The 21,843-nt window shown below is 33.6% G+C and overlaps 1 protein-coding gene and 1 pseudogene across 2 annotated transcripts in view; one reads left to right on the plus strand and one right to left on the minus strand.

The window, feature by feature from the left end:
- PRKG1 (protein kinase cGMP-dependent 1) overlaps positions 1-21,843 on the plus strand; it is a 1,114,039-nt gene that overhangs the window by 719,843 nt on the left and 372,353 nt on the right. The window lies entirely within an intron of this gene.
- Positions 13,086-13,204, minus strand: LOC120609940 (uncharacterized; annotated as a pseudogene).

Consider the following 21,843-nt stretch of genomic DNA (forward strand, 5'->3'; position numbering starts at 1 on the left):
GTATCAGTTTGTTCATAAAGAAAAAGTATGAAAGAGGTGGAATGTGCATCAAAGGTCCTGTTTTTAGGTGGGGTTTAGCCCATCCAGGGTTAAATGCTCACTTTTAGCTAATATAGTTACACCAAATTCGGAATTTAAACTTAGAATCTGGCAGTTTATCAGCATGGGTATTTCCGAATCTGCTTTTCTGTTTTATCTAGGGCTTAAAAAAGTACACACTGGAAAGGAAAGCTATTAGATGGAGCACCTGGAGTGATGTTTGGTGACAGAAAGATGGGCTTAGTGGTGAACACTTGCCCACAGTGAGTATTTTCATAGCGATGAAGGACATAGGTGAGAAAACAAATATAAAACAGCCTGCACATGATACTTTGCACACTTTATCTCAGTTAATTTGGACAAGACCCTCTGAGATATAGTTGGTGTTATCCCTATTTTAGTGAAGAGGTAATATTGCAATTGTGAAAATGAGCAACTTTCTCGGGATCACATAGCTAGACCGAATCCCAGAATTCTTGTTCTCTTAATTACTATAGGCCAACAACTTCCAGAAAATGGATAATGTCAAAAGTTCAATAGATCAGTATTTATCATTTTTAAAAAGTGAAATATAAAAGTATCCATTGGGGAACATGGGAAATACTCATTCCAAAAATTCGTTCTTGGAAATTTATCTTTTGATACATTTCAAACATTATAGAAAGTTACATTAATTAGTGTATTTATGTGTGTGTGTATAATCATCCATCCATATATGAAAGGAATCTTGAGTTTTTAAAAAGTCATTTAAAAATGAGAAAAGGATTTTTTTCTTTGAAATTTCCTTATAATCATATCATTTTAAAATTTATATGTATATAATAAATGATAAAATATTAATGCTAAACCCTAGAAATATTCCAATTAAGCTGTACAACTTCAGTTATCCTATAAATATATATAGAGAATGTAAAATTATTCATACTTTTCAAGGAAATAAATGAATTCTCTTTTCTCAGTTGACTGGATAGGGTCCAATGGGTAAACACTGCATTTCATGTTTGGAAAAAACTGCTTAAGTACTCTGGTCTTTTGTGCAAACAGAGATAAATCAAAGTTGCCTTAGAGGATGGATGTGTTGGTTTTATTTATTTATTTTTTTTGAGAGGAATTAAATCCACAAGTAAATCTACCACAAATATAGCCAAGATTTAAGGTATTTAAAAAAAAAAAAAAACCAACAAAAAAAACACTAAAATTCAAGGACTTTGATTTCAGAGAATTCTGAATTCTTGCAAATTTCAACTGTTTTGGTTATATGTACCCTGAACTCTGTATACTTAGCAGCAGCACTATTTGTGAGAATTAAGTCCTTGTGTTGGAGGCAGGGGAGTTTGGGGATATTAGAGATTTTGTTGTTATTTTTAATCTATGTTTCAGTATTGCCTGGATAAAAACATACTGTGAGACTATCCAAGTGAATGTGAAAAGTAGCTAAACCCTAACTAGCAAGACATTATTTTCTTGTTAATAAATATTATTCTAAATGATATTAAGACAAACTTCTTTCCTACCTCTTCTTCTTCTCTCTCTCTTCCTTCCCTTTTCCTTCATTCTTTGCTCTTTTCCTCTTCTCTTCCTCTCTCAATAAATAAGTACATTCAGATAGAGAAGTGTAGTCAATAGCTTCTTAAGGGTAAAGTTAGATACAAACAACATATGATTAAAATACTTTTTTAAAAAACTTAAACCAGTGTATTTTGCTGTTTAAAATGTCTAATGTATATCTGAATTCCTTTCAGACACTTGTTCCTCAAGGTGAAAGGTATCTAAGTATGTAGTAGTAGTGATTAAACCACTTGGCAAAAATTAAGAATTTCATGTTACATATGTAGAATTAGCCCAAATCAGGTTTTGTTAGAAATATAAGCACACAAAAAAATAGCTTATTGTATTACATAAGAAGTAAGATAAATCTATGAAAATTGGAGTCTCCTCTAGAAAACATTTTTTCATTTATTTAGCCCATCATAAGCATATATTATCTCCTTAATGACAGTTCACCCAGTCTTCACTCATGCTGACCCAAGCTCTGATTCTCAGAATTCTAACAGCTTGTTAATTGAGCTTTCTAGCACTAAACATTTTTTACTTCAGTTAAAAGCTCTCTAATATAATTAAACAAGAGATAGCTTGTTTGGTTAAAAAAAAAATCAAGCTCTTCAGAAAAGATATTTCTTTCTCTTATCATTAATATTTGTTCTCCATAGTTCTTATTAGATTGCTCTGGCATTTGAAAGTACATGACTGACTTCTTTAATTAGTTCTTTTCATATAAATTTCACAGTAATCTGATTATACTATACTTACTATATTTACTTAAACAAAAAAATAATCCAAATACCAGAGGTTTCCGTTCAGAGATTCTTGTGAATTGTCAATAAAGAAATAAAATTGACTTATTTTTAGATTAAGTTTCCACCTTCTCATAGGTTAATTTCCTTCTTTGGACCATATAAGGACTCTTTAGAGAGGACCTAGCTCATTCCACTGCAGTAGTCTTTGACTGCAGAGCACTTTACTCGTTCTTTTCTGAAGAGTGTCTGGCCTTTATCCATCCTTAAGATTCTAAAACTCAGGACAGAATTATTCACAGCAGATTTTGGAATTAACAATTATACAGTGATATTACAGATCATACTTGAAGTACTTTAGGACTCAGTGGCTGACATTGCTTTCTTTTTCTCTGATTTTTTTTTTTCCCTGAGCTACACATTTGACTTATTTTTTTTCAAGCCCTGGCTATTTGCTCTCTGGAAATCATAGCATCCATAAATCCTTCCTTCAATATTGGCTTTGTCTCCAAGCTACATTACGTCCATGTTTCTGTATACCTCACTAATTTGGTTCACCAACCTGTCTATATTCCTATCCTGGTCTCACCTGGCTCATCTGTTGGTGCCACCTATCCCTGTTAATTTGATCTCTCCAAAACTAGTTGAAATTGAATATACTAAAATAAACAGAGGTAGTGCTTTGGGGTACCAGAAAAGGACAATATGGTCTAGAGGAGTAAGTGACCTTTTAACTGGAATGGGATGTCGAAGAAAGAGCCAGAATGCAAACCATGGAAATAAGTCATAATAGCCTGCCAGGCACATAGGGACTGACACGGAGTTTATGTGAAACTCTAGGTCTGTGGTTAAGACAGAAAATCAGCGACCGAACCACACTGAGATATTTTAACAAAAGATCTTGGGGAGAGCTTAAGTCAAGAATAAATTCATATTCATTGTGAATTAAAAGCATAATCATGAAAATCAAGGCATAGGTGATATCTTTATTTTCAAAAACGTTTTTTAAATATAGGTTTTCTAAATTTTATTTTAACTGTTATATATCAACAAAAAGAGTACATTTATAAAAATTCTAAAAAATGGGAAAGAAATTTATTGTAATGTCATTTTCCAAATATACCTTCTGTCAGCATTTGAAAATTCTGCACATAGTATTTTTCTGTTTATGTGTAACTTTTACCTAATTGTGCTCATTATGTATATAATTTCAATGTCGTTATTAATATAACATTACATCTTTCTGTGTTATTTCATATTAAATCTTTACAAATTCCTCTTCGCTGTCTTATGATGCCACCATTTACTTCTCTACTTGAGTTTTAAGGGCTCAGTTCTGCAAGACAAGGGGATCGGGTGGCTGTATTAGGAAAGAGCATTAGAATGAGGGTAATGCAACTTCAATCTACTTATGTATACTTGCTATGAATTCAGAGTAGATGCTAATCAGATAATGCTTGGATAGTGGAAAATGATCAATGTCTCAGAAAGATGCTGAAGAGGTGTGAGAATGACTGACAACTTTAAAAAGAAAAGCTTGCAGTTTGGTTTTAAGCATACTTTCCACTTTGGGTTTTAGTGTGTACAAAAAACTTTCCACAGATCCTCTGTATTTTTAAAGGGAGAATAAATTAAGTTGGACATTTCTTAATTTGGGTGTAACATTTTTTAGAACATTTTTTTTATTGCTATATATCAAAGGCATTAAAGTGTACAAATCTTAAAAGTACAGATCAATACATGCTTATATATCTATATAACCATGTAACCAAAACCCAGATTAAGATATAGGACAATTCTAGTTCCTTGAGAGGCTCTCCTGTGCCCTTTCTTAGTTAATCTCATCTGTCAGAGATAACCATTATTCTGAGTTCTACCATCATAGATTAGTTTTGCCTGTTTTTCAACTTCATATTAGTGGAATCATACAGTTTGTACTCTTCTGTTTCTGATTTATTTTGCTCAACCTTGTCTGGAAGAGTCATTGTTGCTGTGTGTATCAATAGTTCATTCTTTTTATTGCTCTGTAGAACTCCGATGTATAAATATGCCACAGTTTGTTTATCTATTTTTATGAGTGTTCATTTGGATTCTTTCCAGTTTTGAGTTTTTGTAAATAAAGCTGCTAGAAACATTCTTGACCATGCATTTTGATAAATGTCTGCCTTTATTTCTCCTGAATATATACTTTGGAATAAAATTTCTGAGCCAGGGAGGAGACATGTATTTAACTTTTATAGACAGTGCCATATAATTTTCCAAAGTGGTCGAACCAATTTATACTACTACCAACAATATGAAAGAGGTTTGATCCAGATTCTCACCAACATTTAATATTTTTAAATCTTCTTAATTGTATTTGGTTAAAACATTTTAATAAAGTATTATTTTGAATGTATACTGCCTTAACAAAAATTTTTAGTATGCTGTCCACTCTCTCTATATATACATGCCTTTACATATGAAATGCATATGCTTTTGAATGAAAACATACAGAAAATAAGAATTTTTTAAGAGTAAATTAAAAAGAATTAGTAATATTTACTTCATCAGCTCCATAGATTCTTAAACAATTTATTACACAAGATCTCTATATACCCCACAGATCATAATAAAATTAGCAATTGCTAAGTTATTATTATTTTTAATAATAACTAAGTTATTATTATTTTTATTCTAAGTTATTATTATTTTTAATTTGGAAACTTGAACAGATGGTAGTTTTCTGGTGGACAGATCCATTTCCATGCTTATAGAAGAAAAATGGGAATTCATTAAGCAATAAATTCCGTTTTCTTTCTGTACGACATGCAGTCTGAAACTAACAGTGGAGTCATCTTCAAATACAATGACTAATACCTCTTGCACAAAAGCCTTTCCTCAGGAGCTCCAGTTTTGGACATCATCTAGAGTGAAGTTTGCCTAGTCTAGAATTATAATGTAGAAAAGAACTTGGGGGCTGATGACTGTGAGTCATTACAGTGTAGCCAGCACCCTATGTCTTCCTTTGTACTGTACATCAAGCTAGTGCTGTCTCTCCAGTGGATGATTTTATGGCATGTGTGCGTGCGTGGAATGTAGACCATTTTTTGTTCCATGTTTATTTTGTTTGTGGCTAATTTTTCCTCTGTTATTGGTGATTCTTCTAAACTGGTTGTTCTCAGCGTATGATATGGGTATCTCGGACATCTCTGACATTTTTTTAGGGCTATCTATGAGGTCAAAACTATTTTCATAATGATAATAAGCTGTTATTTGCTCTTTGCATTTTCATTCTTTTACAAGAGTACAGTGGAATTTTCCACAGGCTAAAATGGCTAATGGAATATATGCTTGTATGTTTTTGTGTTTTAAAAATATTTTCAGTTTTAATATCTAATATGGTAAATATAGATTGGTATAACCTATGTCAACAACAGTTCTTTGGGTTCCTCAATAATTTTTAGGAGTGCAAAGGGTTTTGAGGCCAAAAATTACAGGTTTCTTATAGTTCTGCAGTATGTTCTAGATAAAAGTGAGCTTTTCTTTTTTCACTGCACTTCTAAGTTATTATTATTTTTAATTTGGAAACTTGAACAGATGGTAGTTTTCTGGTGGACAGATCCATTTCCATGCTTATAGAAGAAAAATGGGAATTCATTAAGCAATAAATTCTGTTTTCTTCTGTACGACATGCAGTCTGAAACTAACAGTGGAGTCATCTTCAAATACAAAGCAAGTTTAAGCTATCAGTTATTTTCAAAGTGAGGCAGCAAATTTTAACATAAGCCATGGAGCTTCCAAATGTTCTCAGTGGAAGGTCATTTCTATTGTCTTCATATCCAGTATATAAAATTTGAATGTACCTCTTCATTCAACAGTATTAACTTTTGGCACTTCTGACAGATGTCAGAGAATTCATCCATGAATTTATTTTATCTAGATTGTTGAAAGTTTCCTGAAATATTTTGATGCTTGAGAGACACAGGTTAGGGCTCAGTGATAGTTATCTTTTTTTTTTTTTTTTAAGGTTTTCTAAATTCTGTCTTGGAAGTTAGGGCATGAGTGTGTAACATGTCTGGACTATGTTAGCATTTCATAAAAATGTTGAAATGCTTTTAAATATTCCTTCTATATTTTTTACAAGAATTGTATTTAGGTAAATTGTTGTTATATTTTCCAGAATTTTTACATCCATGTGATAAATTCCCTCTAAGAGTGCTAGGACAGCATTTATCATGTCTCCTGATGAATATTTTAGTAATCAGATATTAAGAACTGCATTTCCATTATTACCTTGGTTGAGAAAAATTTAATTCTAAATCTAACACTCACTTGGAGTAACTTTAGTGCTAGGAGTCCTGTTATGTATTTTTTCTCTGGAAAATTTTATTTTGATACTTTAATTTTTTTTGTCTTATTTTATTTATGTTTTGGTATTTTAAATTGTCCCCTATCTTTTGAATATAGGCATAGCATAAATCAAATACATACGTAAATGTTTATATCAATGAATTAGTGTCTAACATAATTGTAAAAGTCAAGGTGTTCAACATTTGAAATTATCATTTATGTAGCAGTTATCATTTACAAAGAAGAGTTTTCTTCAAATACTTGAGGCTTTAATTTGTATGGTCAACATAATTTTTCCTCATATAAATGGTTTTCAGTCTTTTCTTTCCATTCCAACCCACAAAAGATTGCTGAATTACTCCGATTTTTATATCCACGGTCTGAGTTATCAGTGTTGTAAGTAGTTAAAACTAGTTGCAAGGGTAACCTATATTCACATTGTATATAGTAAAATTTAGGCAAATTAAATACAGACCAACTAAGCAGTTTTTGATTTTGAATATCACTGAGTCACACATGCATGATTTTTATCATATTCAGATTCTGCCAAGCTCTTCCTGCCTTTCTGCTGTTTTATCTTTGAGGAGTAATGAGGCAAGACCAAAAATATCACTTTATAAGAATGAAACAAATGTTTTGAGAGGAAAACAAAGTGCAGTAGGTGTTCTAACCGAACAGGATAACCAATAGAAGTTAACATTGAATTTTCATAGTTAGGAACTGAGATAAGAGCATTCTAGGCAAAGAGACAGCTTAAGCAAAAGAACAAAAGTGGAAAATTCGGTCAGTTAATGATGTCTTTAGAGAACATCGCCCGTGGTCTGCTCTGCTATTCTTTCCTGTCTGTAATGGCTGCCTGATACATTTCTCTCCACCCCCAGCCTACCAATTTCTACTTTAACATTTCCCCTGGAAATTCCAAAGTGAGTAATCCGATCTTAATTTGGTAGATGGTGGGAAAACTTGAACGTTTTTGAGAGGGTGTCATGATTTTAACTATGCATTTCTAAAATTAATCTAGCAGGAATATGCAGCAAGAATTGGCACGTGGAGAAAACAGGAGACAAAGGTGGCGAGGTTAGTTATCAAGGCTCAAAACCATCTCATCTCTGAAATATCAAGATTGAAGGCCCTAAATTTGATATTTTTGGGGTGGTATCTCAGCAATTGGATAAATGACGAGAAATAGGAGAAGAGGAAGCAGATAGGTTCCATAAACACAAGATGGTAAACTTTATGTTCTTTCAGGGGTACAGTTCTATAATAGTGTAGTACAGAGCTGATAACCAGGGGCAGTGGTGTTTTTAGGAGCCATCATAAATTCTCTGTCTCATCATCTCTTTCTTGGTTGCGTTTACCTGGATAGTAGATGGAGAAAATGCAATAGACATCATGGATTAGATTGCAGTTGCGCATTTAATAAAATGCCTGTGCTGTTGTAGATAAGATAGTACAATTTAGGCCGAACATAAGGATAGTCCCATAGTACACTACTCTAAATGCAGCTTTTAAAAACTCTAACAAAAGAGACTGATACCTTGCTACAATAAACCAATATAACTCTCCCTGGACTTCACCCCTTGTGTAAATTCTTAAGATTCTGTTTTAATAAAATATGTCAAAAGAAAGAAAATCATTTAACTTCTGCCTTTGGGAACCAAGAACCTTTCAATTAAATGTAGCTAGTCTTGCAGGCATTTGTGGAAGTGCTGATGAAGGTAAGCTGACAGCAAAAACTCTATTTTAGTAGTTTTCTTAAATACTTAGGCCTACAGAATGGCCAAAGTGGAGACCCATTAAATGCTCACATGAGCTGGATGAACTGCTAGGCCTTTCTCATTTGGAAAAATGGAGTTGCCACTTAGGATAAATGAGTCCTGTCCATGGGTGGCTTCTGTGTCACTGGGAAAGGCATTTCTTCCAGAAAGATGGAACTGAGAGAACCAAAGTGCTTGCTTCCCAGGAAGAGAACAAAGGAAGAAAGGAAAATTTCTCTTTGTACTCTCTACTCGTTAATCATCAAAAAGAAAGAAATTGGATTATTTGAGAACTCACTTTCATTATTAAAATATAGCAAAAGGGACAGGGGGAGAAAGAATTTCACTTTGTATTGCCTGCAAGAAAAGATTAATTGAACAAACTTGCAGTACCAAGTTTAGTTTAGTTTCCCCTGAGGAAGAAATAAACAACGGTGGCACTGAGAAACAGACTCTATATTGTACAGTCCATTAACACTAAGGGAAATAATTACTTTTTTCAGAGATGACTGATAAATTATTTTAACTTGTTTATAAGTATTAAGGCTATATCAACAAAGCAGTTTTCTAAATATTCAGGGCAAAGCAAAATACCAAAAGCCTTTTTTAAAATTTATTTCAGCTTTAGGATATTTGTCCCAATTATTTAATTTCTTTGATCCTATAGTCATTTTCATATACACTCACTAAATGACAGGATCATCATACAAATAAAAATTATGAGGAAGACTTGCAAAATTAAATATTATTTTTTCTGCAGTATTTTAGCTAACTTTCATAAAGATTAAACCGAATGTAACATCTAACCTTTCTGAACAACAATCATAGCTAAACATCAGTAATAACTTGCTTAAGGAAGGACTTGGTACACTGAAATGGGTCTATGAAACATATGATCATCTTATTTGAGTATCCTTCAGCAGAGAAAAGATAATACTGTGTTTTTTACTTTTACGTGCTGGAGGTAATGATTCACCAAATTCTACAACTTGGACTTATTGACATATGGCTCTGTATGCATTTCATCATTGAACTACAGTGATTACTATTTCTAGAGGACTGAAATTAAAGACCCCATTTTTACACATAAAGGGAGATTGTGGGGATTATATGTAAGTAATTGTGTTCAAAAGCTAAAATTGATCACTTCCTTATTCTGAGAAAGTGCCATACTATGGAATAAGAAGTTGGTTCTCAGATGAATTCCATATGTTTTTAAACATCGAATTTTATATTTTTTAATTTTTGGAAGAGTTAAGAAAGTTTGAAATCAAACTATGACATCTAATCAAACAAGGAGCTACCCGAAGAATCACAGGTTTTCTTTGGGTACCTGAGAGACTTTTTGTGGGTGATAATAAGAGCTGGTAAAATGATGGTTATGTCAGATTTGGAGACTATGGCAACTGTTTTTCCTCATATAGAGAATATATATTTGACTTATTGGAAAAATAAGTGATGACTTATTATTTTTACTCATACTGAAAATGTTTTATATGTGCATGTTTAATATCTGTAGGTAGAATAAATGTCAGTGAGTTGTCAAAGGAGCTCAAATTTGCAAAGCAGTTTAGAAGTTTAGATTGCCAAAACCTTTACTCTAGTTGATCTTCACATATCATAGGAAGAGTTATTGTTCTTCAATAGATAAATATATTTTATATTCTATATGTGAAAATATCGGAAACCTTTTATACTGTTTATAACTTCTTGACGAAGAAGACATTTGACTGATTCACTGGTGCTGGGGTTTGTCTTCAAGACAGATGGAGTTATTCCTTCATTACTGAGTAAAGACAGTGCACAAAAGTCAAAGGTGTGTTAGGAAATTACTTGCTAATTGCAAGGGAAGAAGGAGCCTTTACAATAGCAAAGATGGTGACAACTTTATATAAAGTATTAAAATTAACATCTCTAGCAGTAGGACAATCTGACAGTTTACAGCTCTTGAGGCAATGCAATATGAAGTACACAGCATCGTCTGTGAAGGGTTCTTGCTAATAATGTTAAACTTCAATCTAATAAAACCTTTCAACATAACTTTCAGTTTATAGGAAGCACAGGGATATAGGAACAATTTGAATGATGCTACAATGAACCAAGCAGACAAACAGACATATGAAAATGTGGTCATTCAATAAGAAAACTGTCCTGGTCTCTTTAAAACATGAATATAATGGGAAAAGTATTCAGGGGACTGTTCAAGATTAAAGAAACTAAAGAGACATAATAACCAAATTAAACTTGTATTAGTTATTTATTGAAGTATAATAATTACACCCAAACTCAGTGGTTTAAAACAACAAACATTTATCATCTCATGGTTTCCGTGGGTGAGAAATTTGGGAATGGCTTGGCTAGGTGCCTCTGGCTAAAGGTCTCTAATGGGGCTGCAATCAAGCTGTTGATTAGGTTGTAATCTCATCTGAAGGCTCATTTTGGGGGAGGGAGAGTTTGAGGAACAGTTGTCAAGCTCATTCATGTGGCTGTTGACAGGTGTCATCTCCTTGCTGTGGGGGCATTTCCACAGGACTCCCTCACAACTTGGCAGCTGGTTTCTTTCAGGGTGATTCATGAAAGAGTAGAGAATGTCCAAAATGAAATCCATAGTCTTTTTATAACTTAATCTCAAAAGCGACATCCTTTCACTGTTACTATACTCTTGTCTTTAGAAACATTTCAGTAGGTCCAGCTTACATGAGAGTGCTAAAGTGGCAGAATTATATAAGAACATGAAGAGCAGGAGACTGACACCATTGGGGGCTATCTTAGAGGCTACTGACCACAACTGCATAAAGCCTGGTCTGTTCCAGTTACATAAAAAATATGTTGATAAAACTTATTTTATCTATACATAGATAAAATAGAGAGTCAGGAAAGTTTGAATATGAAATTGATACTAAGTGATATTAAATAGTAATTATTAATATTCTTAGGCATTGATGTGGTTATGTAAAATGTACACATTTTTAGAAGATACAGATTTGATTTAGGTGTATTGTGATATGTGTAATTTTTTAATTATATACAGACATACACAGGAAACGTATACTTAGACATGTGGATAGAAAAATAAAATAATAACAATGATTGAATCTAGCTTGTGGGTGTGTAGATGCTCATTATCCTAGTTCAGCTTTTTAGCCTCTTTTGGACTATTTTGTAATAAAACATTGGGAGAAATGATGTGTTAGGTCAGCTTTACTTTTGCTTTGCTCCAGCAAGTACAGGAAAGCAGGTTGCACAGAGCCACGCAAACTTTTCAAACTTTTAATCACTGTTCAAGATATCACAGTAAAAATCCTCATAATGTTGATAAACACGGCTTTCCCAGGTCCACTTCCATTGTGGTAATATCTATTATATTCTTTAATACCTATGATTACATGGTGACCACTTTGGGAAAGTGTGAAAAGATTTCCAGGGAGAGTAGGGATCTGGGGGTGTTCACCACGGTGGATCTGATGACTTTTATTATGCCCAGTCAAGCTATGATTTTCTACTCCTTTTATAATTCCTTGAGGGTTTTTTTTTTATCAGCTTTTTTTTTCAAATTTCCACGCTCCTAAAAAATAACCTCTCTTCTACCTAAATCTATTTCGTTACTCCTCCGATCCTTCACATTATGTTCACTCTTCGATAGTGAATATTTAGCGCGATCTGCATCTACTGATCAGCTATGTCTTCACTAGAGCTACATTTAGAGCCATCTGACACTTAATTAGATGTTAAAAATACTATACTTTCTTTAATCATATGTAATGCTCTATCTTAAAATTTTATCCCAGGCTATGCACATTTATTAATATTAGAAAGTTGAATTATTTTTTTTTTAGTTCTGTTGCAATATAATTGTGATCTCAACAGTGTAATCATTTATTAAATTGTTTTTAAAGTGACTTTAAAAAGCTTTGGAATAACATTCAACACTTTCAACCATGAGATAATAATATCCCAAGGAATAATTACTAAATCTATGTTAAATTTTTCTGCCTTTTTTTCCTACTAATTTCATTAACTACCTTGTATAGCATCCAAAACTATTTCTAGATGAGGGTTTTTTCCCATACTGCTGTACCTTCTCCCAACAGTATATTAATTGTCAAAATGAACATCATTGGTAGAACTTAGTTCAGGTTGACATGTGCCAATTCCTTCTGTTCTTAGGGATATTTAAGAGGAATAAGGGCTGATTTTTAGGTATTATGTATTCTGTGAAATCCAGAGTATTTTCATTTTTTAACCCTAAGACCAGGAGATTTTAATGTGATACTTAAAAAAAAATGTTTTTCTGATAGCAAACTCAATATATATACATGGCAGAAAATATAGAAATTACAAGTAGGCATAAATGATAAAGCAAAATATACTTTAACCCTACCACCCAGGAAAACTCACTGGTAACATTTTGGTCTATTTTAAACCATCTTTCTTCTACCCACCAAGAGAGTATATATGAGGGAAGGTGAGAATGTCTGCATATAAGAGGAGAACAAACAAACAAACAAAAAGATTAAAGAAGCCTGAGGGTAGGAAGGCCATCTAGAGCTGGTATGGTGTCTCCATAAACTTTTTTTTTTTTTTAGGTAAGGCAACCCTTGGTTGGCCTCACAGATTGCAAGGACTTTGTCGGTTTACAATCCCTTATTTTTTTATTTTTTTACGCCTATAGCACCTGGTCTTCCTAGGTGGTGTCCCATCCAAGTACTAACCAGGCCCAACTCTGCTTAGCTTCTGAGATCAGACGGGATTGGGCTTGTTCAGGGTGGCATGGCTGTAGACTCCATAAATTTTTCGAAGTCCCAAGTTACTCCTAGCCATTGCTATATCATCCCTAGAGTTGTCTGCATTTCTAGGGTGCCTTTTTCTCATTAGTACAAAATGGCTAGTCTAGTTTACCTCTCATCTCTGTGTTGTAGTCAGTAGGATGGAAGAGGAAAATTGAATGGGGGCCCACTCTCTGGTCTTAAAAGAGACTTCCTCGAAATTCCATATGGAAAAATATAAATACTTAGAATTGGCTGGAATTTAGTTTGCCTAGTTGCAAGTATAGCTGAGTACAAAGTAGAAATCTTAGAGAAAATATAAGAATAAATGAAAGACAATATTAGAATTTATATCAGCGGGAATTCTCTCTAGATGGTAGGATAATGGGTGACTTAATTTTCCGTGTGTGTGTGTGTGTGTATGAAAAGCTTATACATATATATATACATATATATATGTGTATATATATATATATATATATATTTCCGATAGTAAACTTATAGTTACTTTCTGTAAAATAGCTGAATATATCAGGAATTTTTCATTTATTTTGAAATAATTAACTACAGTTGACCCTTGACCCATGCAGGGGTCAAGGACACCGAACTTTTGCACAGATCGAAATCCGTGTATAAATTTTGACTCTCTCAAAACTTAACTACTGATAGCCTACTGTTGACTGAAAGTTTTACTAATAACATAGTCTATTAACACATATTTTGTATATGTAATATATACTATATTCTCACAATTAAGTAAGCTAGAGAAAAGAAAACACATTCAAGAAAATCACAAAAAAGAAAATATATTTACCATATTTATTGGAAAAAAACACCCATATCTGAGTGAACCTGTGCAGTTCAAACCTGTGTCATTTAAAGGTCAAAGTATTTTCTTTTTTTAGAAAAATTTGCATAAAAATAAGTACTGGTATTGTCATTTTGAAGAGAAGTAAACTGATCCTTTAGAGACATTGAGAAATCTTTCAATACCACAAAGTTTATGGAAACTGTTAAGATGGAAAGTTGATGGAAACTGTTAAGCATTTAAAAGATGTTGTTTTAAATTAGTGCTTATTGCACAAAGCCACAGTTGCTCCCTCAGAGGAGAACTGATGTTTATTAAGCACTTCGATATGCCAAGTGCATAAAATATATACATAAGATTCTCAGTCGACTTAATCATTGAAACTAAAGATCAGCAAACATTTTCTATAAAGAGCCAGATCATTAATATTTTAGGCTTTTTGGACCAAGAAACAAAATCAGAAATACTATTTAGGTACTTATATAACCAAAAATAAAACAAACTTCTTTTTTTCCCCAACCATTTAAAAATGTACAAACCATTCTCAACTCTTGGAGGTAAAAAATCAGGTGGCAGGCCATTGCTTGCTGACCTCTATTCCACAAAGCCCAGTGCAATATACGGATAGTGATTTGCTCTTTCTGCCCATGAGCAAATAGTGACTTACAACGCTCGTCTATGTTCACAAAACTAGTAAATAGCAGGGCTGGGATTGAGCCCATGTTTATGTGACTTCAAACCCTATGCCCTTTCTACTTGGCTATGCTGTAGAACGTGTAAACTCTTTTATTGAAATATAGGTTTTCTAGTGGAAGAAAATGTCATCTTAAAAAGGAAGAGTATTTCCAGACCTTGCCAGGATCGTGAGGTTTGAAGTCAGGCATTTCCATCTCACCCAATGCCACTTCAAGCAAGTTGACAACCCATTTAATAAAACATGAATAAGCTCTTGAAAGAGTGAGGCTGTGTCTAGATACAGCATTTATTTCATTTCAAATGAAATTGGTTTTGCTCTTTGGCATTAGTGTAGGTTAGAATCTTTGTGTTCAAAGGGGAAAAAAAAGAGGAAAGATAATCAGTATTTTAACTTTATTTGAAAATAGAGATTTTGAGAGGTTATAAGCAATGTTTTTCTTCCCCATTCTATTTAAATTATATTATGATTGTCTTTTTAAGGACGAGAGCTCAGAGGCCTGGATTGTCACCTGAAGGATAAACATGGAATGCAATGTATTAGTTATGACTGGCAACAAATCTGCCCCAGCCAGGGGGACCTGACTTGCTGAGCCATGCACTCAAAAACAAGAAATGACAGGTGACAATCGGAGCTGACAAGGAGGGGCCTTTTAGGAAGGTGTCTTGTGAATTGAACATGAAGAGTGGAGTTACTGAGTGGCCTAGAAGTTCATTGGTTCTTAATAGCTAGAGGTTTGAAGAACGTCTGCAGAAATAGGCACTGAGTGTCTATTAATCATAACTACCCTCTGTTGAGTTCTCATAGCTTGCCAAACTTATCACATAGCTAGTTGTGACACTCTAATTTTTATAGGAACCCTGATAGGTATTTATTATTCCCACTTTATAGATGAAGAAATTGAGTCTCAGAGAGATTAAGTTGTTTCCAAGGTCACACAGTTGTAGGTGGCAGAGCTGTATCTAAATACAGTCGTTAACTCAAAGCTTATGTCTTTTCCACCCTACCATACTGCTGCTTATACTGGTTAATGCACACCATAGGGTAGTGCTGGGGGGATGCACAGAGCATTTCTTTGACCGTTTTAGCATAATTTTGTTTGTGAGGTGGATACAGCATTTCCAGGTGATCTGAAACCACAATTATAGGTAATTTGTGGTTCCTGTAGTCAATGAATATATTTGGGGAATGATGTGACTTTTTTTTTTTTTAAATTTGAAAACCATATATATTAAGCTACTGAAAAACTGAAAAAATGAGATTTTTTTTACTTTTCTGCTGCTGAGATTTTATGCCTAACCATACTGAAAGGGAAGAAGTAAGTTATTTTTTTTCTTCAGTTAACATGATTGTACAGCACAATTCAAATATAAAGATTGTCAAAGTGAGGTCTACAGAAATGCTTTGCTGTGAGGGTAGAGCTTGCTTTGAGATGAAAGTTAATAGGTTTTACCAAGTCCTAAATAAAACATTTAGAACAAACGTCTCAAGTCTTTTGAATATGGTAAAGTGATTAAATAACATGTTTTGTTAGGCATTGAGGAATATGAGTGGAAATATGAACAGCATTTTATTGGTTTGAGGCCTTTTATGTTCTAAAGCTATTTACCTTTCTATCATCATCTCTTGCTGTTTGTTACCACAGATTTTTTTTATTCCTGCCATAAACTTTATTTCTCCAAAAGCACGCACATACTTCTTACTTTTCCTCTGGAGCTTTGCCCTCATCCTGCTGTAGAGACTTGCTTCCTCTCTATTGAGCCAATGCTCTCTGGTTCTTCATCTACCTAGAGAAGTACTCCCTGCCCCGCAACCCTACAGCTCTGAAACTAGAGTCCTGTCCTCCACGAGCTCAGAACCCATATGAATTTCTCTAATATCATTTGCTGCAATGTCCTGGCATTTGTGTATTGATTTTCCCACTAGGCTGTGAATTCCTTGGGGGCAGAATTTATTATTTTGTCTCCATAATACAATGCCTGGTCTCTAGCACAGACTCTGCTAATGGTTATTAGTTGATTTAACGTATTAAGGTTTGTTTAATCTCCCTAATAATGTGCTTCACTTTTAATTCACCTAACTTTCTGCTTTTACGTAAACTTTTAAATGTCAGACTACTGTAGCGAAAGAAAATTCATTGCATCAGTTGTTCACATTTGCCCACTTCATTATTATGGACTTCTCTCAGAAAGTCTGAAAACTGGTTTACTTGCAACTCTTTTTGGCCAACATCAATATAAATTATTAAAAAACATAGTAATAAAGACATTAGTAAAAAATAGATTGAAAAGTGATGGAATATATAGCTAATGAGTAGGACTTTTAAGAAAAATATTTGAAATATAACATTCAAGGTTATAGCCAAATTTCAATAATATATGTGCTCATATACCTTAATTTAAAGAATTTCCTTTTTTTTGGCCCCAAAGTTTTTTTGTTCTTTTTGTTTTTTATTGTTTTTTTTTGTTGTTGTTGTTTGGTTTGTTTCTCCAGAGTAATAAAACATAACAAGATATATATATATATCCCTATTATCCTCTCATATCTGTGTAAAAAAAGTGGAAAGATAGTTAAAAGCCATATGGGAAGAGATAGAAAATATAAATATGAGTAATAAAGTCCTACACAGCCTTTGGGCAGTTCTAGCAGTTTCTACAAGGAGGTGTTTGCTAAAACCCAATCAAATCTCCAATATATAATTCTAAAGGGAGCTTTGTTTTTTTAAATCAAAGATAGAAATAGTCTTATATTGAAGGTGTTCTGCAGTTGTCAATCATCAGCCTCACTCCTTGGGGTCCTAATACCTTGTGTCTTTGTCCTCTTTGTTTCTAAGTACCAAACCAAACCTTTTCCTTTTCCCTAATTCTAGGAAAGCCCAAATCACAAGCTGGTAGTAATAGCAATTTTTCAAGTTGAAGAAAAAATTTTAATGTCCCTAGGTTGTTTAGCAGACTGATTGGAGTAATAGAAAATGAAAACAACAACAAGTTGTTCTGAACCAAACACACTTTTTAAGTGCTGAAATAGCCTAATTTTTCCAGCCCAAACAGCAGCTCATTACTGGCTGCATTAATGACACATGAATTTTGAGGCTGATATTTTTGAAGGGAGATTCAAGAATCTGACTGTAATAAGAGCTCTAATCACATTGAGATCATCTGCCAGAGTAAATGGGCTCTGCAGCAGTAATATGTCAGAAATGTAGAAATTGATATGTTAGGATTGCCCCACTTCTACCATCACCATAAGGAAGAGCTGTTCTTTTTTTTTTTTTACATTTGTTCGAACATAGATTTTCAGAATGCAAATGATGTTTGAAATACAAAAAGATGAAATACATATGGTTATTTAATGAAACACACACTTATTACTGACCTTCCCAGATCATTTCTACTACTCTCACTTAATATGTTGCTGTACTTTTCTGAGTTTCATATTTAAAGTCATGGTGGGAACATTTAGCATAGAAGCCAACAAATTGATCTTTTCCTTTCCCCCATGCCCAGCCCATCCCCATACCATGTTTAGTGGAAACATTTAATCCAGTGATTCAGGGAACAGTTTCAATGTTTGCATTTAGAATAAGAAAATAGATGAAAAGGAAATAGGGTCAGTAGAAATACATGCCTCACTGATTTTACATAAAGGTAATATTTTTGAAAATTCATCTTAATTTGGGGATGTGTATAAAACTGACAGGAATTATACTGAAAACCAGCCAAATAGCTATGATAAACAGGGAGCCGACTGTTTTGGATATCCATGGTTCTTAATCGTAGTAATGTATTAACCAATACTCTGAAAGAAAGAACTGTTCTCTACATTACTGTAATTACTGTAATAAGGTGGAGTCTTGCCTTCCTATGAAGGTTAAATTGCCAAATTCTTTTGATGAAACAGAATCTTCTCCTACAGCTTCTCACTGACCTAGTCCCATGAGGGGAACCCCAATGTAGGTAGGGAATTGCTCTCTAATATTAGTTAGCCAATATTATCTACTATTATGTGGATAGAATTCGCATCAACCAATAGCATCAACCTTTTTTTTACAAAAGCATTTTATTCAATTTATAGTTAAGAAATGCAGTATCTAAGTAAGTTTTGTCTATAATTCTTGAGGATGCCATTTTGACTAACAGAATTCACTAAGTGACAGCCTTGTCTTTCTCTCAGGCATTTCAAATCTAGTTTTAATTTAGATCAGCAGTTTAGGAACAAAATATTTGCCAAATGCGTGTGGCAGACCGTCTCTTTTCTCCCTAATGTCCATCTGTGGAGCACTTTGAGACTTTGCTAAAATGATGAATTGATATGTCTGGCGGGAAACAGCTTGTTACCCAGAGCCATGGTGTACATAAATTGGGAGCCAGCACTCTGCAACAAAGACCACAGGTGGTAGCTTGTAATAAGGCATCTGTGGATGTTAAGGATTTTTGAAGCTGTTTGATTTTTTCTCATTTTTCTCCATTCAACCTAGAGTTTTCTTATTAAGCTAACATCTCATTTGCTAAAAGATTCGTTGTGTTATTAGAGGCAATGTCTTTACACTCCAAACATACCCTAGTCTATTTTTATTCTGATACTTTTTACAATTATGAATTGGCTGACAACTCATTTGGATCATGGAGTTCCTCAGGAGGCCCAGAGCACAGCTTTCTTTTGTAATGTTACCTATGTCCTTATTGAACCTACTATTTTAAAGAAAAATAAGCACAATGCAGCATCTGTGACACAAGAAAACAAATCCTAAATTTTAGTCAGTAGTAGGGTAATTAAAATATAGGGCTTTGTTTTTATGGAATATAGATTATGAATTCCAAAACTTCAGAGTTGGAGATTTCAGAGTTCATCTAGTCCAGATTACCAGTTGATGAGTGATTTAATTACCTTGTCAAATAGCATTTTTACACCTACTTAAATTCTTCCAGTGATAGAGAACTTACCTCCTCTCAGAGAAGCTCATTGCATTTTCTGAATGCCTCCTGGACTCTCTATAACTTATCTCCACTGTGCCAATCTCACCCTCTGTCACTTAAAAGTAATTACTGTTTAACTCGGTTTTGTTCACCAAACATATATTGAACATTGACTCTGCCAAGCATGAGTCAGATTTCTGGGCTGCATGGTTGAAGAAGAGACAGTCCTTTTTTTCCAAAGAGTTTATAGTCAGTTGGGGTGGCAGAAAAGGAAAAACAAGGGATTACGATATGATATATGCCATGTTAGAAATAAGCACAGAGTGATTCAGGAACGTACTAAGAAAGTACGTAACGTGGACTTATGAGTAGGCTTTCAGAAGGAGGTAATGTTTAAGGTCAGTTCTGAGGGACGCATAATGAATTACAAATATTAAAATCGTATAAGTTTTTAATAGATGAAAAAACTTCCTTGTGCAGTTGCATTTTCCAGTTTATTTAGCAGCATCAAAAATTTATGTTGTGACTAAATTTGTTCAAACAAAAACAAGTGAAATATGGTAGATTCTTGGGTTTTGTAATGGATACTTGTGGAGAACATTTTGGCTAACACAGATTCAACATTGGTCAGCTGGACTCCTTTCAATGACTCAGTGACTCCAATCTCACTCTCTGATTCACACTTGTGTTCTGGGCTTTACATATAGTATTTCATTTGATCTTCATAACAATGCTCTCAGGTAGATACTACAATCAACATCATAGATCATGATTCTCCTGGGTCTACTGGTTACAAACTGTGAAAACTGAATCTGGCATTATTTAGGTGGAACTGTATTTTTTGAATTATATGAAGGTAATGCCCCCAGCTAATGACTAGATAATATGAGAACACATTCTTTGGGACACTGTCCAACTTGCATATAGCTTTAACCAATGGAAGCCGACCTTTTATTGCTCTAGAAGACATCTGAATACTAAAAGAGGGCACCATCTCATATAGGCTTCCAGCTACTTTCCGCCTCTGACCTTTATGTGTGGTTCTTATAGTCTCGGTCAGTACTGGCAAATATGCTTTATGGCACTGGGTTTTTCACTTGTCCATATTATAAGAAATAAAAGTTCATGCTTTGTATTTGAGTGGCATTTAGCAATCAGTTTGGGACTGCTACTAGAATTTTACATTGGATTACAAAGTTATATATTTATGTGTTTGTATATTATGTATACATATATATGTGTATATATATAATATATATATATATATACACATATATATCACTTTAAAGTGTTAATTTTCTTTGCTCTTTATATATGTGTATTTGTGGTAATGTATATTATGTGCATATGTATGTGACATTGTATATATTACAGAATTTTAAGAAAAAGCAAACATTCATCGAGCTCCTATTCTTCGTTACCAAATTGCCTGCCATTTCTGACCTGGAGTTACATTGAATGCTTATAAGAAATAGGGATCTATTTAATATTTTAAAAAATTTAGGATATTAATAGAACTACATTTAAGGCTTTGGGGTATTTTGAGATCAAATGATAATTATGATTACAATTCTAATACCAATTATCACTAAAAATCTCTAGATGCAAATTTTTCAATACATTATTTTTGACATAAATTTTATGAACTTAGTTTTAATTTAAATACTGATTTATAAGAATAGTTATTTATTTAAAAAGTTTTTAAAGTGTTTTTGTTTCTCAGAGAAAATAAAGCTAGTTCACATGATCAGCATACAAATGACAGGATGGTCACCATATTTGGGTGGGTGCATGCCAGGTCCGGTATTAGCAGTTATGTTGCCATGGTGACCATTTAGAATCTTGTTTAATAGGTTATGTAGGCAGCTTCATATAAAAGATCTCACACCAGCTTAGTGACTATTTGAAATAAATTTTTGGAGGAAAGAAGCAGGTCAAATCTTAAAAAAACAGCAGCCACACCCCTAATATGATGTTCATCTTGAATCTTGCCTATCTCCTGTCTGTCAAGCTTGAGTAACAGCTATTCCCACCATTGAGAAGATGAAATGGATTGTGGAACTGCCTGACTTTGAATAAGGATTACCAAAATAATTCTTTATGCCACTACCATTTCTCGATTTGTGATCCAACTTGTATTTGGAATGCACACAACATCCTTTGCTTTTACATAGAAATATTACTTGTTAAAAAATGTCCATGGAAACTCCCTGGTTTAGGTTTTACCTCTCCTATTG

Source organism: Pteropus medius, unplaced genomic scaffold, assembly GCF_902729225.1.
Source record: "Pteropus medius unplaced genomic scaffold, Ma_sr-lr_union100, whole genome shotgun sequence".
In the NCBI taxonomy this organism is placed as follows: Eukaryota; Metazoa; Chordata; class Mammalia; order Chiroptera; family Pteropodidae; genus Pteropus; species Pteropus medius.